The sequence below is a fragment of the Cetorhinus maximus genome, chromosome 8, assembly GCF_964194155.1.
Source record: "Cetorhinus maximus chromosome 8, sCetMax3.hap1.1, whole genome shotgun sequence".
In the NCBI taxonomy this organism is placed as follows: Eukaryota; Metazoa; Chordata; class Chondrichthyes; order Lamniformes; family Cetorhinidae; genus Cetorhinus; species Cetorhinus maximus.
In genome coordinates, this window is record NC_135886.1 from 34,424,067 (window position 1) to 34,449,122 (window position 25,056).

At 46.4% G+C, this 25,056-nt stretch overlaps 1 long non-coding RNA gene across 1 annotated transcript in view; it reads left to right on the plus strand.

The window, feature by feature from the left end:
• LOC144683550 (uncharacterized) overlaps positions 1-25,056 on the plus strand; it is a 66,344-nt gene that overhangs the window by 31,735 nt on the left and 9,553 nt on the right. The window contains exon 2 of the long non-coding RNA XR_013577290.1: positions 4,226-4,357. This is a non-coding gene — a long non-coding RNA (uncharacterized LOC144683550). The remainder of the gene's footprint in view (positions 1-4,225; positions 4,358-25,056) is intronic.

Below are 25,056 nucleotides of genomic sequence, written 5' to 3' on the forward strand. Positions count from 1 at the left end.
AAAAACTTGTCAAAGAGGTAGATTTTAAGGAGGCAGATAAATCGGGGATTCATGAGAAGAAGGTGTAAGGCAGGATGAAGTTAAAGATAGGGAGAGACAAGGCCATCAAAGAATTTCAACAGAGCGATGGGAATTTTAGCCTTAAGGCATTGGGATGCTGGGAAGCAATGTAGGTTAGTGACAACAGAAATGATGGATAAACAGGACTTGATATGGTGTTAGGATACTTGCACCAGGATATTGGATGAGTTGATGTTTACTGAGGGTGGAGGGGTGGGAGGCTGGCAGGAGAGCATTGGAACAGTCAATGCTGGAGATGTCAATAGCATGATGAGTTTTGGAGCAGGAGCTGCACTGAGGTAGGAGCAGAGGTGATCATTTTGATGAGGAAGAGGAGGAGGCCAAGGGTAGATCTTCAGGGACACTGCTGTTACTCTCTGGAAAGTCTGTTGGTGACCGACAAAACAGGAACCAAACTTTAAATCCTTTTAAAAGCATTTATTCACTGAGATATACATGACAAACGTGTGCCTCCTCAACTCCAAAGCCCAGTCTGTTCCTTTTATAGGAATCCAAGAAAATCCTTAGTCACTGCCCTCTACTTACATCCATCTCGGCCTCCACCGGAGGTCCCCAGCATCACAGATGCCAGTCTTCAGCCAATTCAATTCACTCCATGTGATATCAAAAATGGCAGAAGGCAATGAATACTACAAAGGCTATGGAGACGTGACAATATTCTGGCAATAGTACTGAAGACTTGTGCTCCAGAACTTGCTACGCCCCCAGCCAAGATATTCCAATACAGCTACAACACTGGCATCTACCTGGCTATGTGGAAAATTGCCCAGGTATGTCCTGTACACAAAAAGCAGGACAAATCCAACCCAGCCAATTACCACCCCATCAGTCTACTCTCCATCATCAGTAAACTAATGGAAGGGGTCATCAGCAGTGCTATCAAGCGGCACTTGCTTAGCAATAACCTGCTCACTGACACCCAGTTTGGGTTCCACCAGGGCCACTCAGCTCCTGACCTCATATAAGCCTTGGTTCAAACATGGACAAAAAAGCTGAACTCCTGAGGTGAGGTGAAAGTGACTGCCCTTGACATCAAGGCCGCATTTGACAGAGTGTGGCATCAAGGAGCCCTAGCAAAACTGAAGTCAATTGGAATCAGGGGGAAACCTCTCTGCTGGCTGGAGTCATACCTAGCACAAAGGAAGATGGTTATGTTATTGGAGATCGGTCATCTCATCTCCAGAGCATCACTGCAGGAGTTCCTCAGGGTAGTGTCCTCGGCCCAACTATCTTCAGCTGCTTCATCAATGACCTCCCTTCCATTATAAGGTCAGAAGTGGGCATGTTTGCTGATGATTGCACAATGTTCAGCACCAGTTGCAACTCCTTAGATGTCCTCCATGTCCAAATGCAGCAAGACCTGAACAATATCCAGGCTTGGGCTGACAAGTGGCAAGTAACATTTATGCCACACAAGTGCTAGGCAATGACCATCTCCAACAAGAGAGGATCTAACCATCACCCTTTGATGTTCAATGGCAGTACCATCACTGAAACCCCCACTATCAACATCCTGAGGGTTACAAATGACCAGAAACTGAACAAGACTAGCCATATAAATACTGTGGCTACAAGAGCAGGTCAGGGGCTAGGAATCCTGCAGGAGTAACTCAGCTCCTGACTCCCCAAAACCTGTCCACCATCTACAGGGGACAAGTCAGGAGTGTGATAAAATACTCCCCACCATCCTGGATGAGTGCAGCTTCCATAACACTCAAGAAGCTTGTCACCATCCAGGACAAAGCAGCCAGCTTGGTTGGCACCACATCCTCAAACATTCACTCCCTCCATCACCGACACACAGTAGCAGTGGTGTATACCATCTACAAGATGCACTGTCCCTCAAAGTCACTCACCATCCTGACTTGGAAATATATTGCTGTTCCTTCACTGTCACTGGATCAAAATCCTGGAACTCCCTTCCTAACAGCACTGCAGGCGTACCGACGGTTCAAGAAGGCAGCTCACCACCACCTTCTCAAGGACAATTCAGGATGGGCAATAAATGCTTGTGCAGCCAGCGAAGCCCACATCCCATGAATGAATAAAAAAAATTAAGCACATTTACTATACAACCAACACCAGTATAATGATGGAGGATTGATGGAGAGGTCATTGCTGCAGATGCTCTGGCAATGGTCATCTAGGTCAGAATAGAACCAATTTGGGGCAATCCCACTCAGCTGAACAACACAGAAATGCTGGAAAAGATGATGTGGTCAACCATTGTCAAAGGCCACATTGATGTGAGATGGATGAGGAGGAATAATACACCACAATTATAATAATAGAGGATGCAATTTGTGACTTTGATTCAGGGTGACAGTGATACACAAGGAGCTACAGCAAAGATGATAATGGATTTGGGAGGGGGCAACACATTCAAGAATGTTGGAGAGCAGACGGAAGTTGAACGGTGGGGTGGGTAGGTCACAAGAACATTGGTATTGTGGGTGTATTCTTTTGAGGAGGGATGTGATAATGATGGTTTTGAAAGAGCTGGGTACAGCATCTGTGGAGGGAAAGGCATTTACAATGTCGGTTAGCATAGGGGCCAGTAAAGAGTTCAAGGGAGTAGAAAGCAACATGCATACAAGGTACATCTGGAATTGAATCAATAACTCAATCATCTGATGATTTTCCCACCGGGTATTCTGTTTTTTACAATAATATGTAGATTTGCTTGAGCCAGGGCTGGCTGTAATCAGGAATATATTTCATGTGTTTTAAAATAGGAATATGAAAACTAGACCATTCTATCATCATACCATAATTCTATGATGCAAGGGATTGCTGTAGATTTGCAATGTTTTTCATTACTTTGTTCGCAGTCACCATTGCCTTAGTGGGGCCATTGGCATCATTTTGCTTCTTCTCTGGTTTTCTTCAAGGTTTCCTCCGTCTACATCTCAATGTTGTCCACCCATCCAATTTTTCTTCTTCCTCTTCTGTTTTTATCCTCATTTTCTCCATCAATTTTTGCCAGGACAAGATAACTTAAAGTAAGAAATTAATGAATTCTAAGTACATCAATCACATTTAGTAAATTCAACTTCAATCCAGCAACATTTATTACTCATATGAATAGTGAAATAACTTTAAGGAAAGTGTACATTTTACAGCTGGCACTTCATATCTATTCAGATGAATTTCTTTCAGCCTCCATGCATAGCTGACTGTTTCACTTCCATCTAACATCAGAGAAGCACATTAGTAAAATCATCACAGTAATACTGCACTTTAAAATCAACTCGTTGCTATCAGATCCTGCAGAGGCTGCAAAATAACTAAAATTTATTATAAATGTAATTACCGAGTGACTGTAATCTCCTCTCCACAGTTCAACAATGGCAGAGCAGAGAACAGGCTGCATTCACCTGACAAGAGCATTTGTCACCTGGAGAATAATATTCTCTAGATGATGCCAAATAAGTTCATCCATTTTAAAACTCAATCTAAATAATTTGATGTACCCGGAATTCTATTTATGTCAATTGCTGCATAATCAAAGCAGGCACTAATCTTTGAGGAATCCAAATCTAATAACTCACGAGAGTCTGGAAATTAGTGTTGGCAATATTATGCTTTGACAACGCCTTCCAAACCCATGACCTCTACCACCTAGAAGGACAAGGGCGACAGGTACATGGGAACACAACTACCTGAAAGATCCCCACCACCACCCCCAGCCCCCAAGCCACACACCATCCTGACTTGAAACTGTGGGCAGAATTTTCACCTCAGTGGGAAGGGGTGTGCCCAACCTGCTTGAGTGTGGAATGACGCGTGATGACATCTGGCGAGCATCCCAACATCAACGCACAGTCAAGCGATAGTTCAGTCAGTGAACACGCTGTCGATTCCTGCGCGTGCCTGCCGACAATTAGAAGGCCTATTAAGGCCATTAAAGTATTAATTAACTTAAATTTTTCAATGTCTGTCCAGCCCTACGGTTGGTGGGCAGGCGAAAAGGCCAAGTGGTCTTTGCACTTTTTAGGAAACCTCATCCACAGGGAGGATGAGGTTTCTAACAGCAAATAAAAAATTTTACATCTCATTCACAACATGTCCTTGCTCATGTCACAGAGTCACATGTGAGGACATGCTTTTTAGCATTTAAAAATGTCTTATTTTTGTTTTTCAGAACTCTTCATTTCCCTGGGGCAGCTCTGTGCCTCAGGGAGCTTTTCCAGCACGCACACACGCGCATGCACAAAGTTCCCCACTCGCCCTCCTTCCTTCTCCCGCATATGCAGCACTGAGTGTGGCAGCACACGTAAGGCCCGCCCAGCGTGAAATCACGGTCCTGGCCCAATCGTGGGCAGCCAGCTTCCCGGCCGCCCCCGCCCACCCCCGCCAAGCTCGCAGGGCAAAATTCTGCCCTTTATTGCAGTTCCTTCACTGGGTCAAAATCTTGGAGCTCCCTCCCTCACAGCACTGTGGGTGTACCTGCACCACATTAATTACAGTGGCTCAAGAAGGCGGCTCAACACCACTGCTCAAGGCAATTATGAATGGGCAAAAAATGCCAGCCTAGCCATCAATATCCTGTGAACACATTTTTAAAAATCAGTATAATGTCTTATGGATTACTTTAAATGTGTTAATATCTAAATTAATGAAGCAGGTTGTCCAAAGCATGGCCGCAATATTAATATGGAAGTGGTGGGATGCAGTGAAAGGATGGTGGAATTATGTGAGCAAAGTCCAGGAGGCAACTGAGTGGGTTGGAATTTGTAATCATGACTGAATTGAACCAATTAATTTTCACTTCCGGGTTCCACGTTCCCCAACTGCACTGTGGGCGAGATGCGCATCTGCATTGTGTGATCTCAACTCTATTCAAAGTGACAGTGCACAAATGAAACTTGGAGGTAAAAGCAAAATACTGTGGATGCTGGAAATCTGAAACAAAAACAGAAAATGCTGTAAAAACTCAGCAGGCCTAACAGCATCTGTGGAGAGAAAAACAGAGTTAACATTTCGAGTCCATATGCTTAAGGGTCATACGGGCTCGAAACATTAACTCTGTTTTCCTCTCCACAGATGCTGTTAGGCCTGCTGAGTTTTTCCAGCGTTTTCTGTTTTTGTTTGAAACTTGGAGGTGTTTAGGCTGGATGGTGGATATAGAGCAAATGTATCTTCAACGATGCCTTGTTGGAATTACTGCTGGGTGCAGTCAGAAGCAGGAAGGACATACTTTTCTCCAGCCACGGGAGGAAGAAAACTGCTAATCTCACCAAGAACAGGCGTTTGGAAGTCACTAAAGAGGTGGGCAGCAGGAGCATTGTGCTCCAGTCATGGATACAATATTGAAAGCAGTTTAATGAGCTAATGACCAAACCAGGTGAGGAAAAGTGAGCACATTTGAAGATTCAAGTACATCCTGTGCTTTAAGCCGCCCACTTTTCAATTTGTCTTGTTAAGTGTTCTCTATCACACACTCATGACACCCCCTCAAATTTCAGCAGCGGCCAGCCCTCACTTTACATACACTCCATCACCACCCACCCCCCCCCCCCCATTTATCCATCTACCATTGCTACTTACCCCAAAGAAACATGTGTCCATGGCCATTGAGACTTTGGATGCTAACTTGTCTGCTGCCTTAAACAGGGTGACTGATATCTTACTGATGGCCATAAGATTGACCATTTATCATTGATCTTCACAAATCTGGCCTGCAGCAGAATGAAAGGAGTGATGTGTTGCTGGTCCAGGAAAGGGCTGACGCTGGAACGGTACATGGAAGTGGGAACTCCGCTCTGAGTGTTTCCATTCGTCTGCTCCACCAGTGGCCCCCAAACCAGTACTCAACATGCTGCCTGGTTTCTTGATAGCAGAGCTGCCCCTGCACCGGTGAATGTGGAACAGTCTTTGGTGGAACCCTGAGGGGCTATAATGCACCTCCCTCCTGCACAATTCCCTCCTATGAATGTGCTGATCCCACCACAGTACATCATTGCCACCTTGGGTGGTGATGGACCTATTTTCCTGTGTGCTGTGTGAAACAAGGCACCTCTTAACCTGATCCTGTCAATTTGAAATCCTCAAAGTTGAAAAAAACAATAGCCAAACAACTCTTTGTTGAACATTTTCCAGAGGAGTTAAGATAGAAGCTGCAGAATGCAAACTTTTATTCAGAAGGGACAATGACAAATGTAAATACCGTTTGAACTGCAGATCAAACTCCATTTCTTTGGTCATTTTCTGAGCCCCCGGGAAACCTTTGATGCCCACGTTAATTTGGAGTCAAGTTAAAAACAATTTTAAAATAACTCATTAACATCTCCCAAGGATAATAATTCAGCCATTAAACATCCATTTGCAATCTAGTTTTACCACCAGTATCCAAACATGCTTGCATTAACAAAAGAAATTAAAGATGGTGTTAGGTCCAAAGAGGAGTCATATTAAGTTGCTAGAAAAAGTAGCAAGCCTGAGGATTGGAAGTGGTTTAGAATTCAGCAAAAGAGGGCCAAGAGATTGATTAAGAGGGGAAAAATAGTGTACAAGAGTAAATTTGCAAGGAACATAAAAGTGGACTGTAAAAACTTCAGTAAGTATGTAAAAAGAAAAAGATTAATGAAGACAAATGTAGTCCCTTATAGACCGAAACAGAAGAATTTATATTAGAGAATAAGGAAAGGGCAGTGCAATTAAACAACTACCTTAGTTCTGCCTTCATCAAGGAAAACACAAATAACTTCTCAGGAATACTAGGGAACCAAGGGTCGAGTGAAGAGGAGGAATTGAAGGAAATTAGTATTACTAAAAAAATAGTGCTGGAGAAATTAATGAGCCTGAAAGCCGATAAACACCCAGGGGCTGATAATCTACATCCCAGGGTACTAAAGGAGGTGGCCATGGATAAAGTGGATGCGTTGGTTCTCATCTTCCAAAATTCTGTAGATTCTGGAACAGTCCCGGCAGATTGGCAAATGTAACCCCATTATTTTTAAAAGAGGGGAGGAAGAAAACAGGGGGCAGAATCTTCAGGTTGGCAAGTGTAGGTGGGCCCCACACGCCGACGCATAAGATGGCGCGCCGTGACGTTGGGCGTGTGTCCTGACGTCACTGCGTGTCATTCAGATATTCAGTTCAGCGGGCGCGCACCGGGTTTGGCTGTGTGCCCGCCAAACTATCAAAGGCCTTTTCAGGCCACTTAAATTCCAATTGAAATAATCAACTGAGCTGCCCGTCCAACCTTGAGGTTGGCGGGCAGGCGAAGAGCCCAGGCGGCCTTCACATTTATCACGAAACCTCATCCACGGGCGCGATGAGGTTTCATGAAGGTTTTAAAACATTAATAGAAATTTTTAATAAAATTCATAGACATGTCCCAGCTCATGTGACACTGTCACATGAAGGGACATGTTTTTAATATTTTTTTTCCTTTATTAAAATTTTTAAAAATCAAAGTAATGCCTCAGGGAGATTTCTGCGCTCTTTGGCGCGCATGCGCGAAAGAATGCGGGCCCCAACTCACCTACTCCCTCCGCCTGCACAGGGAGCACTCAGCGCTTCCAGGTGCGCGTCAAATGTAAAATGGCAGCTGCACACCTGCCCATGCCTGCTCCTGCCAAACCCCTCCCAGACGGGGAGAAAATTCTCCCCAGGGAATTACAGACCAGTTAGCCTAACATCAGTCGTAACGAAAATGCTAGAGTCTATTATAAAGGGTGTGATAACAGGACACTGAGAAAATATCAAGGGGATTAGACAAAGTCAACATGAATTTATGAAAGGGAAATCATGTTTGACAAACCTACTGGAGTTTTTTGAGAATGTAAGTAGCAGAATAGATAAGGGAGAACCAGTGGATGTGATGTATTTGGATTTTCAGAAAGCTTTTGATAAAGTCCCACATAAGAGGTTAGTGTGTAAAATTAAAGCACATGGGATTGGGGGAAATGTATTGGCATGGATCAAGAATTGCTTAGCAGACAGCAAACAAGGAGTAGGAATAAATGGTTCTTTTTCAGAGTGGCAGGTGGTGACCAATGGGGTACCACAGGGATCAGTGCTTGAGTCGCAACTATTCACAAAATTTTTATCAATGATTTGGATAAGGGAACCAAATTTAATATTTCCATTTTGCTGATGACATGAAACTTTGTGGGAATGTAAGTGGTGATGAGGGTGGTAATAGGATTCAACGTGATTTAGACAGGTTGAGTGAGTGGGTAAATACATGGCAGACGCAGTATAATGTGGATAGATGTGAAGTTATCCACTTCAGTAGGAAAAACAGAATGGTAGAGTATTTATATGGTGGTAGATTGGGAAATGTTGATGTACAAAGGGACCTGGGTGCCCTGGTACACCAATCACTGAAAGCAAGCACGCAGGTGCAGCAAGCAGTTAAGGCGGCAAATGGTTTGTTGGCCTTCATTGCGAGAGGACTTGAGTACAGGAGCAAGGATATCTTACTGCAGCTGTACAGGGCCTTGTTGAGACCACACCTGGAGCAGTGTGTGCAGTTTTGGTCCCCTTACCTAAGAACGGATACACTTGCCGTTGAACAAGTGCAGCGAAGGTTCACCAGACTGATTCCTGGGATGGCAGGATTGTCGTAAGAGGAGAGATTGGGCCGACTAGGCCTGTATTCACTAGAAGAAAAACAGAATTACCTCAAAAAACTCAGTAGGTCTGGCAGCATCGGTGGAGAAGAAATCAGTTAACAACTTCTTCTCCACCGATGCTGCCAGACCTGCTGAGTTTTTCCAGGTAATTCTGTTTTTGTTTTGGATTTCCAGCATCCGCAGTAGCTTTTAGCTTTTTGTCTTTATCTCTGTATTCACTAGAGTTTAGAAGAATGAGAGAGATCTCATTGAAACATATGAAATTCTGACAGGGCTGGACAGACTGCATGCAGGGATGATATTTCCTTTGGCTAGGCGTGGGGTGAGGGTCTAGAACAAGGGGTCACAATCTCAGGATACGGGGTAGACCATTTAGGACTGAGATGAGGAGAAACTTCTTCACTCAGAGGGTGGTGAATTCTGTACCACAGAAGGTTGTGAAGGCCAAGTCACTGAATACATTTAAGAAGGAAATAGATAGGTTTCTGGATTCTAAAGGCGTCAAGGGCTATGGGGAGAGCACAGGAGTATGGTGTTGAGATAGAGGATTAGCCATGGTCATATTGAATGGCAGAGCAGGTTTAAATGGCCGAACGACCTACTCCTGCTCCTATTTTCTATCTTTCTATGTTAAATTGAGGAGAGGGTACATCAGAACCAGATTGTGCCTCTGATATAAATCATCAAATTTCATCCCCCATCTTCCACCAGACCTTCCTCCCAATTTAAGCTTTCATCTCTTAATATCACCAATGGCAACTTCTAAAGGCAGAATCATCCCAGATTTATGCTAAGTAGGTGTGAAAAGAGGTGTTTAACCCGGCGGCCGCAATGGCGGTTTTTCAGGCTGGATCATCCCATTCCCGGCCCTATTAATAATGTATTCATAGAAAACACTCCGGATTGCTGGTGGGCGGGCTCGGATTTTCCCGCCACGCCATGACCTCAGTGCTTCCTCACTCTGGGCGCCATATTTAAAGCGCACCAGAGCGCCTGCCTACTTCACGTCTACAGACCAGGACTGCTCCAGGCAACAGATGGTCCCGAAAGCAAAGAAGATGGCAGCCCTCAAATTTAGTGACACCTCTCTGGGGCGCCTACTGGACGCAGTGGAAGGCTGCCGCGATGTCTTCTACCCCCACTCTGGCAACAGAAGGTCCACCACAGTCACCAATCCGTCATGGGAAGCAGTGGTGCGATGGTTAGTGCCACCAAAGCACATAATAGGTCAGCCATGCAGTGCAGGAAGAGGATGGATTCTCTCATCCATTCCGCCAGGGTCAGTCAACCACCTCATCACTCTCAACTCACCCACACTCACAAACCCATCACACATGCACAGGAATCTCACACCTCAAGGGACAACACCACTAACTCTCACAAACGCCCTCACATCTCCATCAGGTGCATATCCTCTGGAGCTCACATATTCATCCCATCCACATCTCCGCTCACCACACAAATATTCTACGTAGTGCCATGTATCCTGCTCACACTCCATCTGTTTTCATGCAGGAGAAGCTGGCTCACAGCAGCAGGGAGAGGTCCCAGACTGGGGCTGGCGGGGCCCACAATAGGCACCTCATCCACTTTGAGGAGCGTGTCATCATGCTGACTGCCATGCAGCACCTGTGCCCGTCCAACATGAGGCTCTGCTCACTTTCGATTTCTGCGAAATGGTAGTTGTCAAGTTTATCGTCAGCTCCCCCATCCTTTCCCCTCCCCTAGTCACCCATATCCTTTCCCCCATCACTGTCGACCCCCACTGGCCTCACCTTCCACCTACCAACCTGAACCCTTGTCTTTCCAGGATGTTCAGGTGAAAGTGCACATTCCCGTGCACATTCCTTACCTTCTTGGGAATTCCACCCCCTCCATCCACATTGACCTTCCTGACCTCCTTCTTCCCAGCCTCAGGGTCCGTGTCTGCTTCCAAGTCACTGCCCCTGCTGCCACCACCAACGCGCCCTCGCCCTCCCACCCTATCGGCTCATTCAGCCCCCTTTCTTACTCACCATTCCCCCTTACTACTCCCGCCCTCAGGAGGCAGTCATTGACTCCACAGACCTCTCCCCTGCACATTCACCTGGACATCACCCCCTTGTTCCCTCATCCCCCCAGACATCTTCCTCCCCCAAATACATTCACCTGCTCCCCAGATGCATTCCCCTTTCTGATCTCCTTCCACCCTCCAAACTCCCTCCCTTACACCTTCCTACCCCCTTACACCTACCTCCCCGCTTGCTGCATTCTCCCCCCATACATCCTCCTCCCCTCGTACTCCCTCTGCTCCCCTCCCAACCTCCCCATCCGACAACTCCTTTCTCGCCCGCAATCTCACCTCCTCTGACACCTTTGTTCCTCCTCCAACCTCAGCCCCCCCCCGACACCTTTGATACTGCCCCTGTCCCAGCCATTCCACCCCTCCCCCCACAACCTCAGCCACACCCCGGTAGTACACCTTCCTCTCCCACTCACAGCTAGGCTTTCCTCTCTGCCCCCACTTTGCCGATCATCCGTAGCAGCCCATGGCGAAGACTGATGTTCCGAACCAAGCCCAAAGCATCAACAGAGCCCTCCCACTTTCCGTGAGCTGCTTTGCAGCTCCATGACAATCCACCAAGCATGCAATGCACATGTTCATCCAGGGTCCAGCACCTTCTTCCCCTCGGATGTTGGCAATCTGAGCAAGGCCCTAACGGTAAGTCCCAATCTTTGCACGTCACACTTGTCCAGACATGTTCTGGGCCGGCTTGTTTTCCTACCGGCGTAACGGTAAACCAGGTGTTGGGGGACGATTCTGGCCAAGTCTTACTTTGCAACCCATTACTGGGTCACGCCGGCTTCCAGCGGGATTCGCATTCTGCCATGGCGGACAACGTCAGATGATCCCGCTGTGCTTTCACGCCATCGTGAAACTGAATTCTGCCCCTCACGCCGAACTGTACCCACCCCCCCAACCCCTGCCATGACGCCCGATACTAACGGGACCAGACAACTCTACCCTGAGGTAAAGTAATTGTGGAGATGGCTCTTTTCTCAAACCTCTCTTAACAAATACACATGTATCATCAACTTTAATCTGATGAAGTGGTTGCTGTCTATCCTATTTTCTGCAGGATAACCTTTCATTATTTGTTTTGTTTCACAACACTTGCACTGTTTGCAAGATACCCATTATTGCTTTCCTGCCATCACCTAGCATAAAGCTGCAAATGCATTATCATAGCAGTGTCACATCGCAAAGCATATCTTCATTAAAAAGCTTTTTCATAAGGAAACAGTCCATTCAACCCCTTGAACTTGCTCCAACATGCAATTTAATCATAGCTAATCTCTACCTCAACTCCATTTGCCCACCTTTGTTCCATATCCCTTGATATCCTTACCCTAGAAAAAAAATCTCTCAGTCCCAGTCTTGTAACTTTCTATTGGTGCAGTATCCACAGCATTTCAGGGGATTGAGTTCAAGATTGCCATGACCCTTTGTTTAAAAAGTGCTTTCAGATTTCACTCTGAAATGGATTATCTCTAATTTGAAGATTATACCCCCACCCCCACTTTCTGGATTTCCCCACCAAGGCAAATCATTTCTCTGTATCTACCCTATCAAATCTCCTTACCCATGAGATTGTGAAATAGAAAACAAATGTTGCCTTTTAGAACTCTCCAAGGAGCAGGTAGCCCTGATTATATTAAAGTGATATAGTGATTGATCGAATTTTGGTTGTGTGTGCTGACCACCCTGTTTAACCTTCTATCAATTTTCACATACACTGCTTTCAATAAAAAACAAAAGAACCAATGGAATAGGTCTCTGGAAAATGTATCCCAAGGCAATTGTCCGAACCCTAATCAATTAATTATCATAGGGTTAATGGTCTGGTTTTCCAAAGTTAACTTTTCAAGCAAATCAATAGAAAGTTTCTTTTGCAGCTAAGGTACGTGAAATCCAGTGATTCCCAAAAAGCCAACTATCCAATCGCAGCCTTCCGTCTCATAAGAAGATGGTTTGCGCTGAGGTGGTCAGTTCTGTGTTAAGTATCACTTCGTGTGGCTCAGGACCTCCACTTTGACATGGTAGTTTCTGCTGCATTTTCAGCAGAGGAACACCGTGGGCTAAGAAAGTGCACAATTCACTGTCCTCTGTTTACTCTGGGCCCTCCTCGCCAGCTGAGCTTTTCGTTTCTGCTTGCCTCTTCCAATGCCCATCCAAACAGTCAGCCCCCAGATCTCATGTCCATCTCTGGCCTGCAAGTGTCCTTGCAGCGAAGGAATGGAAACCCAAGAAGTTGTGACCTAGTGGCCGGTTCCCGTACTTTGTGTAATCACTGCCATCATCCATTCAATGAATGTGGCCGGGTTAGTGCGGAAGTCGTTGATTTAGAAATTAGTGTAAGCTGATGGAATTAGCACACTCCAGGACCTCTGAGTTGGTGACCTTGTCCTGCCAAGAGTTGCCGAGGATAGGTTTGAGACAACAAAGGTGGAAACTGTTCAGCTTTTTCTCCTGCCTACCATATGTTGTCCAAGTCTCACCACTGTAGAGGACTGACTGAGGACACAAGCTTGGTAGACTCGCAGTTTGGTGTTCTCAGTCAGGTTGCTGTTGTTCCACACACTTTTACTCAGCTTGGACATAACAGCTGCAGCTTTTGCACTATGTATGTTGATTTCAGCATCAAGTGACAGATTGCTGGTGATTGTTGGAGCCTAGATATGTAAAGCTATGAACACCTTCCAAGGTCAAATTTTAAATGTTGATAATTGGCAGTAAGGCAACATCCTGGACAATGACATTCGTCTCCCTGATACTGTTGGTCAAACCAAACTCTTCACCGGCATGTGAGAATCTGTCCATTTGCCACTGTAGGTGTTCTTCAGTATGGAATGCTAGTGCAGTATTGTCAGCATAGATCAACTTTCCAATGAGGACTTGGTGCGCTTTTGTCTTGGATCTCTCTCAGGTACACATGGTTGAACAGATTTCCATCATTTCTGGATATAAATAGACAGGACCCATAGGTGACCTGAAGGCATATGGCAGCAGCAAAGAGAAGAATGTACCAAAAAATGTCAGTCCCTGTTTGACGCCATTGCGGACTCAAAAGGGTCCAATGTTGCCTCATTATAGCTGACTTTACCCATTATGTTGTCACAGAAAGAGGAGATCACATTGAGCAGCTTCAGCGGGCAGCCAGTTTGCTTTTATTTCTGACATGGAACTATATCACTGTTTCTCCACTATCACAGGATCCAAATGCAGGAACTCCTTTCCCAGCAGCACTGTGTGTACCTGCATCACATGGACTTCAGCCGTTCAAGAAAGTGGCTCACCACCACCTCCTCAAGGGCAAATAGGGATGGACAACAAATGATGGCCTTGCCAGCAATGCCCACATCCCATGAAAGAATTTTTAAAAATACACTATGTAGCCATTTTGTGCATTGCCTGACAAATCACCACCACAGAAACATATCATGTCAATAATATTTTTAATGCCACTTTGAAAATGAATGGAGCTTAATAGTGTTAATGATATTAATTTTGTTATAATAATTGATACCTGTGATTAAATAGCAGTGATCAAATCAAGATGCTTTAAATTAAGAGCAAACCTTCAGCAGTTTATAAGCTGAAAACAAATGTGAAGATGAAATTCTAACCTTGAAATCATGCTGCTGTGCTATATTAATGAAGAAAAAATACTCACCCGTCATATTACATGCTATTTCAGGCAGCAACGGCTGATGATCTGAATCATGTGGAATCTGACCCATTTACACTGGACAGTGAAATCCACAGCACCAGTGCCAGCCAATAAACAAAAGGCACATTTGCAGACTTAGAAAAGCATGTTTGTTTGAAACTCATGAATTGCAGCTTCATTTTTTTTTTGGCCACTGGATCCCTCCCAATCATTGGGGAAGGTTTATATAAGCCAGGAAACAAAGCAAAAAAAAATGTCCTATTGACTTGAATAGACCAGCTGGACACTCAACCTGCTGGCAGTAAAATATAGCTCCTGGTGCCAATGTGTGGCACTGTTGTCTACTAATGTACCAGGAAAATTCACAAGATCATGTAGTTCCACAGTTCAGCTGCCAACCTCAGGGCTACTGCCAGAGTCTGTGGAAACATCCCTTTCTCTTTTCTTTCACGGGATGTGGACGTCGCTGGCAAGGCCAGCATTTGTTGCCCATCCCTAATTGCCCTTGAACTGACCTTCGCTCATTTTAGAGGGCAGTTAAGAGTCAACCACAGTTGCTGTGTGTCTGGAGTCACTTGTAGGCCAGACCAGGTAAGGATGGCAGATTTCCTTCCCTAAAGGGCATTAGTGAACTGGGTGGGTTTTTACGACAATTGACAATGGTTTTATGGTCACTATCACTGAGGCTAGCCTTATATTCCAGGTTTATTAACTGAATTCAAATTCTGCCAGGTGGGATTTGAATCCATGTCCCCAGAGCATTAACTTGGGTCTGTGATTACTAGTCCAGTGACATTACTACTACACCACCAACTCATGACAAGGTCTTTCACATGCAGGCACCATGGAGTAGAACTTGGTCTGTGTTGCGCATGTTTATCAGGCATAAAATGGATGCAACATTTACCATTTTCTGGTCTCGAGGTCCTGTGCCTGACCTATACCCTGCGACACGGGTGCTGCCACATTGGCCGTCTTTGTTTAGGCCTCCCCAGCAGCCACCTGAAATCAGCTCTGGTATAATTTAAATATGGAAAGAAGGTTCCTGCTTCTGTTTTAGGACCCGCCTTCAGCATTTGTTAAACAGAGCATCCTCCAACCAGTTCTACAGTGGTCTAAAAGGATCACTGGAGTCCTCTGAAGAAATGGTAGGGAAATCCTTCTTAACGTCCCTTCCTCTGAAGCCAGGACCTTGCTTCTCTGCCTCCATGGTGGATGCTGCGGGCCTGTGCACAGCCATCCCTAATTTACCTACCCCCTCCCCCAACTCGGACTGAGGGGCATTGCCAGCAAAGCAGCAGGCCGAGAGTTAATCCTTCACGATGTGCCTCTGATGGTGTGCCAGACACTGGTAGCTCACTCCTATTATTAAAATAAGGTGCAAAGCCCAATTTTGGGAAATACTTAAGCCTCCAATTTTTAGCTGCACCTGCAGTGTTGCATTCATTTTGGGCTTGAAAATGAACTCAAATCAATTTATTCTAGTGTTTTTCTCATGATAGAAAAATCATTTTTTTTTAAATAAAAGTAATAGTAGCAACTATCTTAATTGCTGGAAGAGATTCCTCGCTCTGCAAACTTCCCTGTTAAATAACATCTATTCAAAATATTCACTCAAAGCTATCGGCCTAGAAATTCAGTCATGTGGCACCCATTTTTCAGGCACTATGCCTCTTCCTAAGTCCCCATGCCAGACAGGAAGCTGCACTCGGGGCTGCTAACCCTGCAACAAAGAAACTAAGTAAATAACCTGGAGGTAGAGCTCAGAGGAGCAGGAGTATTCCTCCTGGCCCTAAATTAGCTCACCCTTACCCCCCACTACTGTTGCTTCCAGTTCCCAAACACCAATCACTCCTTCCCCACCCTGGCAAGACTTGCAATCCTCTCCCTCCCCCACCTACCAATGCCCACCTACACCCCCTGTCCATCACTTACCTGTGGGCCTCTGTGGCACTAGCAATGGCCTAAACTTCCTCCTTTCTGGCAGGTTGTTGCAGATAAGCAAGCCTTCTCCCAGGGTAATGATTTGCAGCTAAGGAGTAAATTAAAAAGACAACATGCCCTTGTTTCAGTGCAGGTTGAGTTTACATGGCTTCCATATTGGAAAGGAAGAATTGAACTGAAGGCTCTGAAGGTTTTGTGCGATTACTTTGAAAATGAATGGCACTGCAGTAATATAAAGACATGTATTTTACAATCTAATTTAGACACATGCAAATGAGTAAAAATGTTTGTAGGATTATCAATCGCTTTTGAAATAAGATCAAGAAGATCTATGGCTGGGACAGTGTGCTATTCAGAGGATCAGAGATTGGACGGTTTCCAGTTTGTTTTAAGGCCTCCTGTGTAAGGACAGCTAGAGGATATTTTCATCAAAGACGATGAAATCCAAAGATCTAACTTATTCCAACTCTACCGCTTAATCACCAGGTCATCGGAAGCATCTAGATCTGAACTAAGTGAAGTAACTGATAGAAGACAACCAGGCTATTAAGGCTGTCTTTCTGTGCCTGTCAGCAATTGTACAAGTGAAGCCTTCTCATCAAACCACTTGGGGTTTTAGTAACATAAAATCTATGGCAGAAGAACACTGCAATAGTACAAATCCAGATGACAAAACAAATGATGTTTTGAACCAGATAATGATACACAATGTTGCAACGGAGAAAATGAATAGAGGGGGTGAAATTGTTCATCACTAGTGATGCAGAGTGAATCACAAGCCTGACTTGCACCATACCCCATTTTCATTTCCATTAAAGTCAAACACGGTGTAAAATGGGCTGCCAATTCACTATGAGCCTGTTAGACCATAAGACATAGGAGCAGAAATTAGGCCATTCAGCCCATCGAGTCTGCTCCGCCATTCAATCATGGCTGATAAGTTTCTCAACCCCATTCTCCCACCTTCTCCCCGTAACCATTGATCCCCTTACCAATCAAGAACCTATCTATCTCGGTCTTAAATACACTCAATGACCTGGCCTCCACAGCTTTCTGTGGCAATGAATTCCATAGATTCACCACTCTCTGGCTAAAGAAGTTTCTCCTCATCTCTGTTCTAAAAGGTCTTCCCTTTACTCTGAGGCTGTGCCCTTGGGTCCTAGCCTCTCCTACTAATGGAAACATCTTCCCCACGTCCACTCTATCCAGGCCTTTCAGTATTCTGTAAGTTTCAATCAGATCCCCCCTCATCCTTCTACACTCCATCGAGTATAGACCCAGAGTCCTCAAACGTTCCTCATATGTTAAGCCTTTCATTCCTGGGATCATTGTCGTGAACCTCCTCTGGACCCTCTCCAGGGCCAGCACATCCTTCCTGAGATACGGGGCCCAAAATTCCTCACAATATTCTAAATGTGGTCTGAGCAGAGCCTTATAAAGCCTCAGCAGCACATCCCTGCTTTTACATTCTAGTCCTCTTGAAATAAATGGCAACATTGCATTTGCCTTCCTAACTAACGACTCAACCTGCATGTTAACCTTAAGGGAATCCTGGACTAGAACTCCCAAATCCCTTTGCACTCCAGATTTCTGAATTCTCTCCCCATTTAGAAAATAGTCAATGCCTCTATTCTTCCTACCAAAGTGCATGACCTCACACTTCTCCACGTTGTATTCCATCTGCCACTTCTTTGCCCATTCTCCTAACCTGTCTAAATCCTTCTGCAGCCTCCCCACCTCCTCAACATTACCTGTCCCTCCACCTATCTTTGTATCATCTGCAAACTTAGCCAGAATGCCCTCAGTTCCTTCATCTAGATCATTAATGTATAAAGTGAAAAGTTGTGGTCCCAACACTGACCCTTGCGGAACTCCACTAGTCACCGGCCGCCATCCTGAGAAGGACCCCCTTATCCCCACTCTCTGCCTCCTGCCAGACAGCCAATCTTCTATCCATGCTAGTACCTTGCCTCTAACACCATGGGCTCTTATCTTACTGAGCAGCCTCCTGTGCAGCACCTTGTCAAAGGCCTTCTGGAAGTCCAAGTAGATAACATCCATTGGCTCTCCTTTGTCTAACCTGCTCGTTACCTCCTCAAAGAATTCTAACAGATTTGTCAGGCACGACCTCCCCTTGATGAAACCATGCTGACTTTGCCCTATTTTACCATGCATTTCCAAGTATTCTGAAATCTTATCCTTAATAATGTACTCTAAAACCTTAGCAACGACCGAGGTCAGGCTAATCGGCCTGTAATTTCTTGTCTTTTGCCTCACTCCCTTCTTAAACAGGGGGGTTACATTAGCGATTTTCCAGTCCTCTGGGACCCTCCCTGACTCCAGTGATTCCTGAAAGATCACCACTAACGCCTCCACTAACTCTTCAGCTATCTCCTTCAGAACACTGGGGTGTAATCCATGTGGTCCAGGTGTTTTATCCACCTTCAGACCTTTCAGTTTTCCTAGCACCTTCTCCTTGGTAATGGCCACCATACTCACCTCTGCCCCCTGACTCTCTTGCATTTTGGGGATGTTACTCGTGTCTTCCTCCATGAAGACTGACACAAAGTACCTATTCAGTTCCTCCGCCATTTCTTTGTTCCCCATTATTACTTCTCTAGTGTTATTTTCCAGTGGCCCAATGTCCACTTTTGCCTCTCTCTTACCCTTTATATATCTAAAAAAAAACTCTTGCAATCTTCTTTTATATTATTGGCTAGTTTACCCTCATATTTAATCTTCTCCCTCCTTATTTTTTTTTAGTTGTCCTCTGTTGGTCTTTGTAGGCTTCCCAATCCCCTGGCTTCCCAATGCTCTTCGCCGCATTGTATGCTTTCTCTTTAGCTTTTATGCTGTCCCTGACTTCCCTTGTCAGCCATGGTTGCCTCGTCCTCCCTTTAGTATGCTTCTTCTTCCTAGGGATGAATTTTTGCTGTGTCTCCCAAATTACTCCCAGAAACTCCTGCCATTGCAGTTCCATTGTCTTTCCTGCTAGGCTCATCTCCCAGTCAATTCTGGCCAGCTCCTCCCTCATGCCTCTGTAGTTGACTTTATTCAACTGTAATACCGTTACATCTGATTCCAGCTTTTTCCTCTCAAATTGCAGGGTAAATTCTATCATATTATGGTCCCTTCCTCCTAAGGGTTCCTTTACCTTAAGCTCCCTTATTAATTCTGCCTCATTACACATCACCAAATCTAGAATTGCCTGTTCCCTAGTGGGCTCCACCACAAGCTGCTCCAAATAGCCATCTCATAGACATTCCACAAATTCCTTTTCTTGGGATCCACTACCAACTTGATTTTCCCAGTTTACCTGCATATTGAAATCCCCCATGATCACTATAACCTTGCCTTTCTTACACACCTTTTCTATCTCCTGGTGTATCTCATGCCCCACATCCTGACTACTGTTCGGAGGCCTGTACATAACTCCCATTATGGATTTTTTACCTTTGCGGTTCCTCAACTCTACCTACACAGATTCTACATCATCTGACCCTACGTCGTTTCTTGCTATCGATTTAATTTCATTTCTTACTAACAAAGCAACCCCACCCCCTCTGCCAACCTGCCTATCTTTTCGATAGGATGTATATCCTTGGATATTTAGCTCCTAGTCCTGATCCCCCTGCAGCCATGTCTCCCCAATGCCCACATCATACCTGCCAATTTCAATCTGCGTCACAAGCTCATTTACCTTATTTTGTATACTGCGTGCATTCAGATACAACACCTTCAGTCCTGCATTTCCCGTCCCCCTTCTCATTGTCGTCCCTTTATCTGATGTGCTTGAAGTTAGATTCCTAGTCCTTTCTAAACACTCTGTCCTATTTTGTGTTCTGGAGACTTTAATAGCCTCACCTGGTCTCTCCTTTCTTTTCAGTTTTTTCATAATTTTCCATGAAGTTGAATCCACCCCCCCACATGCTAACCTGCTGCTTTGTTTCCCATTAGTCATACTTCTTGGAGTTTTACCCATCCCTTGCACCCCCCCACCCGCTTTCTAGTTTAAAGTCCTGTTGACCACCCTATTTACCCTTTTCGCTAGAACATTGGTCCCAGATCGGTTCAGGTGGAGACCGTCCCAATGGTACAGATCCCTCCTGTTCCAATACTGATGCCAGTGCCCCATGAAATGGAACCCCTTTTTCCCACACCACTCCTTTAGCCACGTGTTCACTTCCCTTATTCTCGCGTCCCTATGCCAATTTGCATGTGGCTCGGGTAGTAATCCGGAGATTATAACCCTTGGGGACCTGTTCTTTAATTTAGTTCCTAGTTCCTGATAATCCCCAAACAGGTCCTCTTTCCTAGTCTTACCTATGTTATTTGTCCCGACGTAGACCACAACAACTGGATCCTCCCCCTCCCTCCCCAAAATCCTTTCAAGCCGGTCAGAGATGTCCCTCACCCTGGCACCGGGCAGGCAACATACCATGCGGGACTCTTGATCCTGCTTACAAAGGATGCTATCAATTCCCCTAATTATAGAATCCCCTACAACTACCACTCTTTTCTCTTGAATGGCCTCCTGTGCCACGGTGCCATGGTCAGCTGTCTCATCCTCCCTACAGCCCTGTTCCTCATCCACACAGGTAGCAAGAACCTCATACCTGTTAGACAAGGTCAAGAGCTGAAGCTCCTCTGTTCCTGAACACAGAATCCCTCTACCTGCCTCACTTGCAGTCACACCCTGCTGACCCTGACCACTGACCGAATTTGAGGTACTTAATCTACCGGGTGTGACCGCCTCCTGAAACAACGCGTCCAGGTAACTCTCCCCCTCCCGGATGTGCCACAGCATCCTGAGCTCAGACTCCAGCTCATCAATTCTAAGCCGGGGTTCCTCCAGCAACCAACACTTGCTGCAGATGTGGTCACTGCGGCTCGCAATGGGATCTGCCAGCTCCCACATCACACAGCTACAGCACATTACCTGCCCAGCCACCTCTACTTAGTTAATTATTTGCAGTGTTTTTTTTTCAAATTTAGTGCAGATTTCCTACTAACCAATCAGGTCACAGCTTTTCTGTGACATCACTTTTTCACTTTTATCCTGTGTCTCCGCTCTCCTCGCGTTCTTTTATCCTGTGTCTCCGCTGCTCTCCTCGCGCTCTTTTATCCTGTGTCTCCGCTCTCCTCGCGCTCTTTTAGCCTGTGTCTCCGCCGCTCTCCTCGCACTCTTTTATCCTGTGTCTCCGCCGCTCTCCTCACGCTCTTTTATCCTGTGTCTCCGCCGCTCTCCTCACGCTCTTCTATCCTGTGTCTCCGCCACTCTCCTCACGCTCTTTTATCCTGTGTCTCCGCCGCTCTCCTCACGCTCTTCTATCCTGTGTCTCCGCCGCTCTCCTCACGCTCTTTTATCCTGTGTCTCCACCGCTCTCCTCACGCTCTTTTATCCTGTGTCTCCGCCGCTCTCCTCGCGCTCTTTTATCCTGTGTCTCCGCTGCTCTCCTCACGCTCTTTTATCCTGTGTCTCCGCCACTCTCCTCACGCTCTTTTATCCTGTGTCTCCACTCTCCTCGCGCTCTTTTAGCCTGTGTCTCCGCCGCTCTCCTCGCGCTCTTCTATCCTGTGTCTCCGCCGCTCTCCTCACGCTCTTTTATCCTGTGTCTCCGCCGCTCTCCTCACGCTCTTCTATCCTGTGTCTCCGCTCTCCTCGCGCTCTTTTATCCTGTGTCTCCGCTCTCCTCGCGCTCTTTTATCCTGTGTCTCCGCTCTCCTCGCGCTCTTTTAGCCTGTGTCTCCGCCACTCTCCTCACGCTCTTTTATCCTGTGTCTCCACTCTCCTCGCGCTCTTTTAGCCTGTGTCTCCGCCGCTCTCCTCGCGCTCTTCTATCCTGTGTCTCCGCCGCTCTCCTCACGCTCTTTTATCCTGTGTCTCCGCCGCTCTCCTCACGCTCTTCTATCCTGTGTCTCCGCTCTCCTCGCGCTCTTTTATCCTGTGTCTCCGCCGCTCTCCTCACGCTCTTTTATCCTGTGTCTCCGCCGCTCTCCTCACGCTCTTTTATCCTGTGTGTTCTATGCTTTTGACCTATTTCAACCCTTTACTCTTATGAGGGAAGATTTGGTGTAGGAAGAAATAAATTTCCGTAGACAATATCCAGATGTCGCAATACTTCAGAGGGATATTTTACTTTATGTTTATTCCAAGTAATAACTGAGCTTACTCCTAGAATGGGTGGAATTTAATGTAGGCATCAGGGGTCTCACCTGCCAGCTGGTAAACTGGCGATAGCCCTGTGTCACCTCTTTTTGGGAAGGCCCACCCCACTGAGTGCCAACCAGGCACGTAACTGGGCAGTAGTGGGCCTTCCCTGGGATCAAGGATCACTGGGGCAGAAGTCCCACCCACCAAGAGCTCCCCCCAGTCAGAGGCTGGCAGCTCTCCATTGCTCAGCAGCACCACCGGGAAGGCAGTGGTTACTTCCAGTAATGCACCCACCTGAGGACCAGGTTCACCAAGGGACCCAGGCTACAGGTGAGTGAGGCGGGATGAAAACTGTGGGATGGAATTGCGAGGGTGGGGGGGGCGAATGGGGTCAGCAGTAAGGGCAGGGGATAGCTCTCAGTGCCCCCTCTCTACTTGATGTCATGACCCCGATCAGGCACAGAGTACCCGACAACAAGGGCAACCCCCCAGCCCCAGAAGCCTGCAAGCAATCCCGACTGGGTTTGCTTTCCATGCTTCCCACATGGAGACTACCCCGCCCACTGCTGGGTGAAAACCAGCAGTGCAGGAAGAGGCCCTTAAATGAGTTTTTACTGCCCACTTAAGGGCCTCAATTGGCAGCAGGGCAGGAAGGCCATGCATTAGCTTTACTACTTCAGACTTAATCATGGCAGAGGCAAGAAGGTGGCAAGATCCCCATCTACCATCCTCTCTCTCAATTAAATGCCACCCCTAGCACCAAAATCACCTTTGGGGGTACAGTATTAAATTATGGGCAATGTGTGGCAGTTGCACAGAATGAAGAAGAAGCAAAAATGTTCTGCTGAGGTATGTTGGATGAGATAAGAGAAGAAAGACTTACAATTATTTAGCACCATGCAGAACCTCTGAACATCCCAAAGCACTTTACAGCTGAGGAAGTACTTTTGAGGTGTGGTTACTGTTGTAATTTAGGAAACACAGCAGCCAATTTGCACTCAGCAAATTCCCACAAATAACAATGTGACAACGACCAGGTGATCTGGTTTTTTTTGGTGATGTTGATTGAGGGATAAATATGAGCAACCAATTGTGAACTTCTCAGTCTAAAAGCTGTATGACAAAAGAGGAAATGTGAGAGTCTACATCTTGATAGTCTACAGAAATGAATAAACTTGCTCATTTCGACTCTGGTAAAAATATTCCTTCATAAGGTTCTGGCAGTGGTCATGAGGCATCTGACAGTCAGCAGGAGAGTCAAACTTTTCCGCAACTGCCACTGTGAATCTTGCATGCTGCAATCTTCCTGCTGCAGAGGTTTTACTGCAGACTTGACCAAGCAGCAGCCCACGGGCTGGACTGTGGGCCCTGAAGCCATTCTCACTAGTGAACCTCTCAGCAGCAAATGTGGGAGAGATACAGTCTGTGATTGGAGGAGCAGCGAACAGCAGCGGCGATGATTTTGCTGAGGGGAAAAGGGTTTTTATTTTCCGGGGTTCCTGGGGGTCAGGAGGATGGGTGCCTGGCAGCGCACCAGAGTGCCGGGGCCCACTGCGGGGTCTGGGGGGGTACTAGAGCGACAGGGCCAAGGGAGAGCGGGGTGACCAGAGTGCCGGGGCCCAGGCGGCTTGGGGGGCCAGAGTGCCGGGGCCGGGTAGGGGGGGGCCAGGGCCCAGGGCTAAGGGTGGGATACCAGAGTGTTGGGGCCCAGGGGGGGTGGAGGTGGAGGTGGGGGTTGGGCAGGTGACCAGAGTCCTGGGGCCTGGGGAAGGGGGAATGAAAGTGTCAGGGCCCGAGGGAGGAGAGACTGGCTGCAAAACCCAGGAGTGAGACACTGCAGAGCCCAGGGTCGGAGAAGGGCAGGTGGGGAAAAGGCTGGCTGATGTGTGCGGGAGATTGAGTGAATGTGTGTGTGGGAGTGAGACAGTGAGTGAGTGTGTGCGAGTGAGAGGGAGAGTGAGTGTGTGTGGGAGCGAGTGAGTGCGTGTAGGAGTCGGAGAGGGTGCGGACCTGCGAGGAACTAGCCCATAGCGGGAAAATATAAATCAGAGCCGAGGCTCTAGGCCTACACCCACCTAGGAGTCAGAGCGGTGAACCTGTGGGGAACCATTCTATTCCTAAGGTTTAAAATAGTATAAGAGCTGTAATTTTCGTCAGTAAGTGGTCAGGAGACTGCGCCTGAGTGAAACACAGACCGAGTGAGTAGCGAATTAGTTTTGCATGGGAATTCGGTACACGGGGGAAAGAGGTGCTTTCAGTAAGGCTAATTGCAACTGGTAAAGTGTGTTAGTTATTCAGATTTATCAGTACTAGTAAGGTTTATCTATAGCTGTGAGGTTTATTAAGTTAGGGCCAAGTAAAATAAAGTTAATATAAGTAAACCAAAGTAAAATAAAGTTAACATAAGTTAAGTAAAGTTAAGACATGGCAGGGCAGCTCGGTTGTGTGAAATATGTGTCCTGTAGCATGTGGGATGCTACCAGTGACTTAGATGTCCACATGTTCAGGAAGTGTCACCAGCTGCAGACACTTGAGCTCCAGGTTGCATCTGCGAGGCTAAGAGCTACATGGATAGTACATT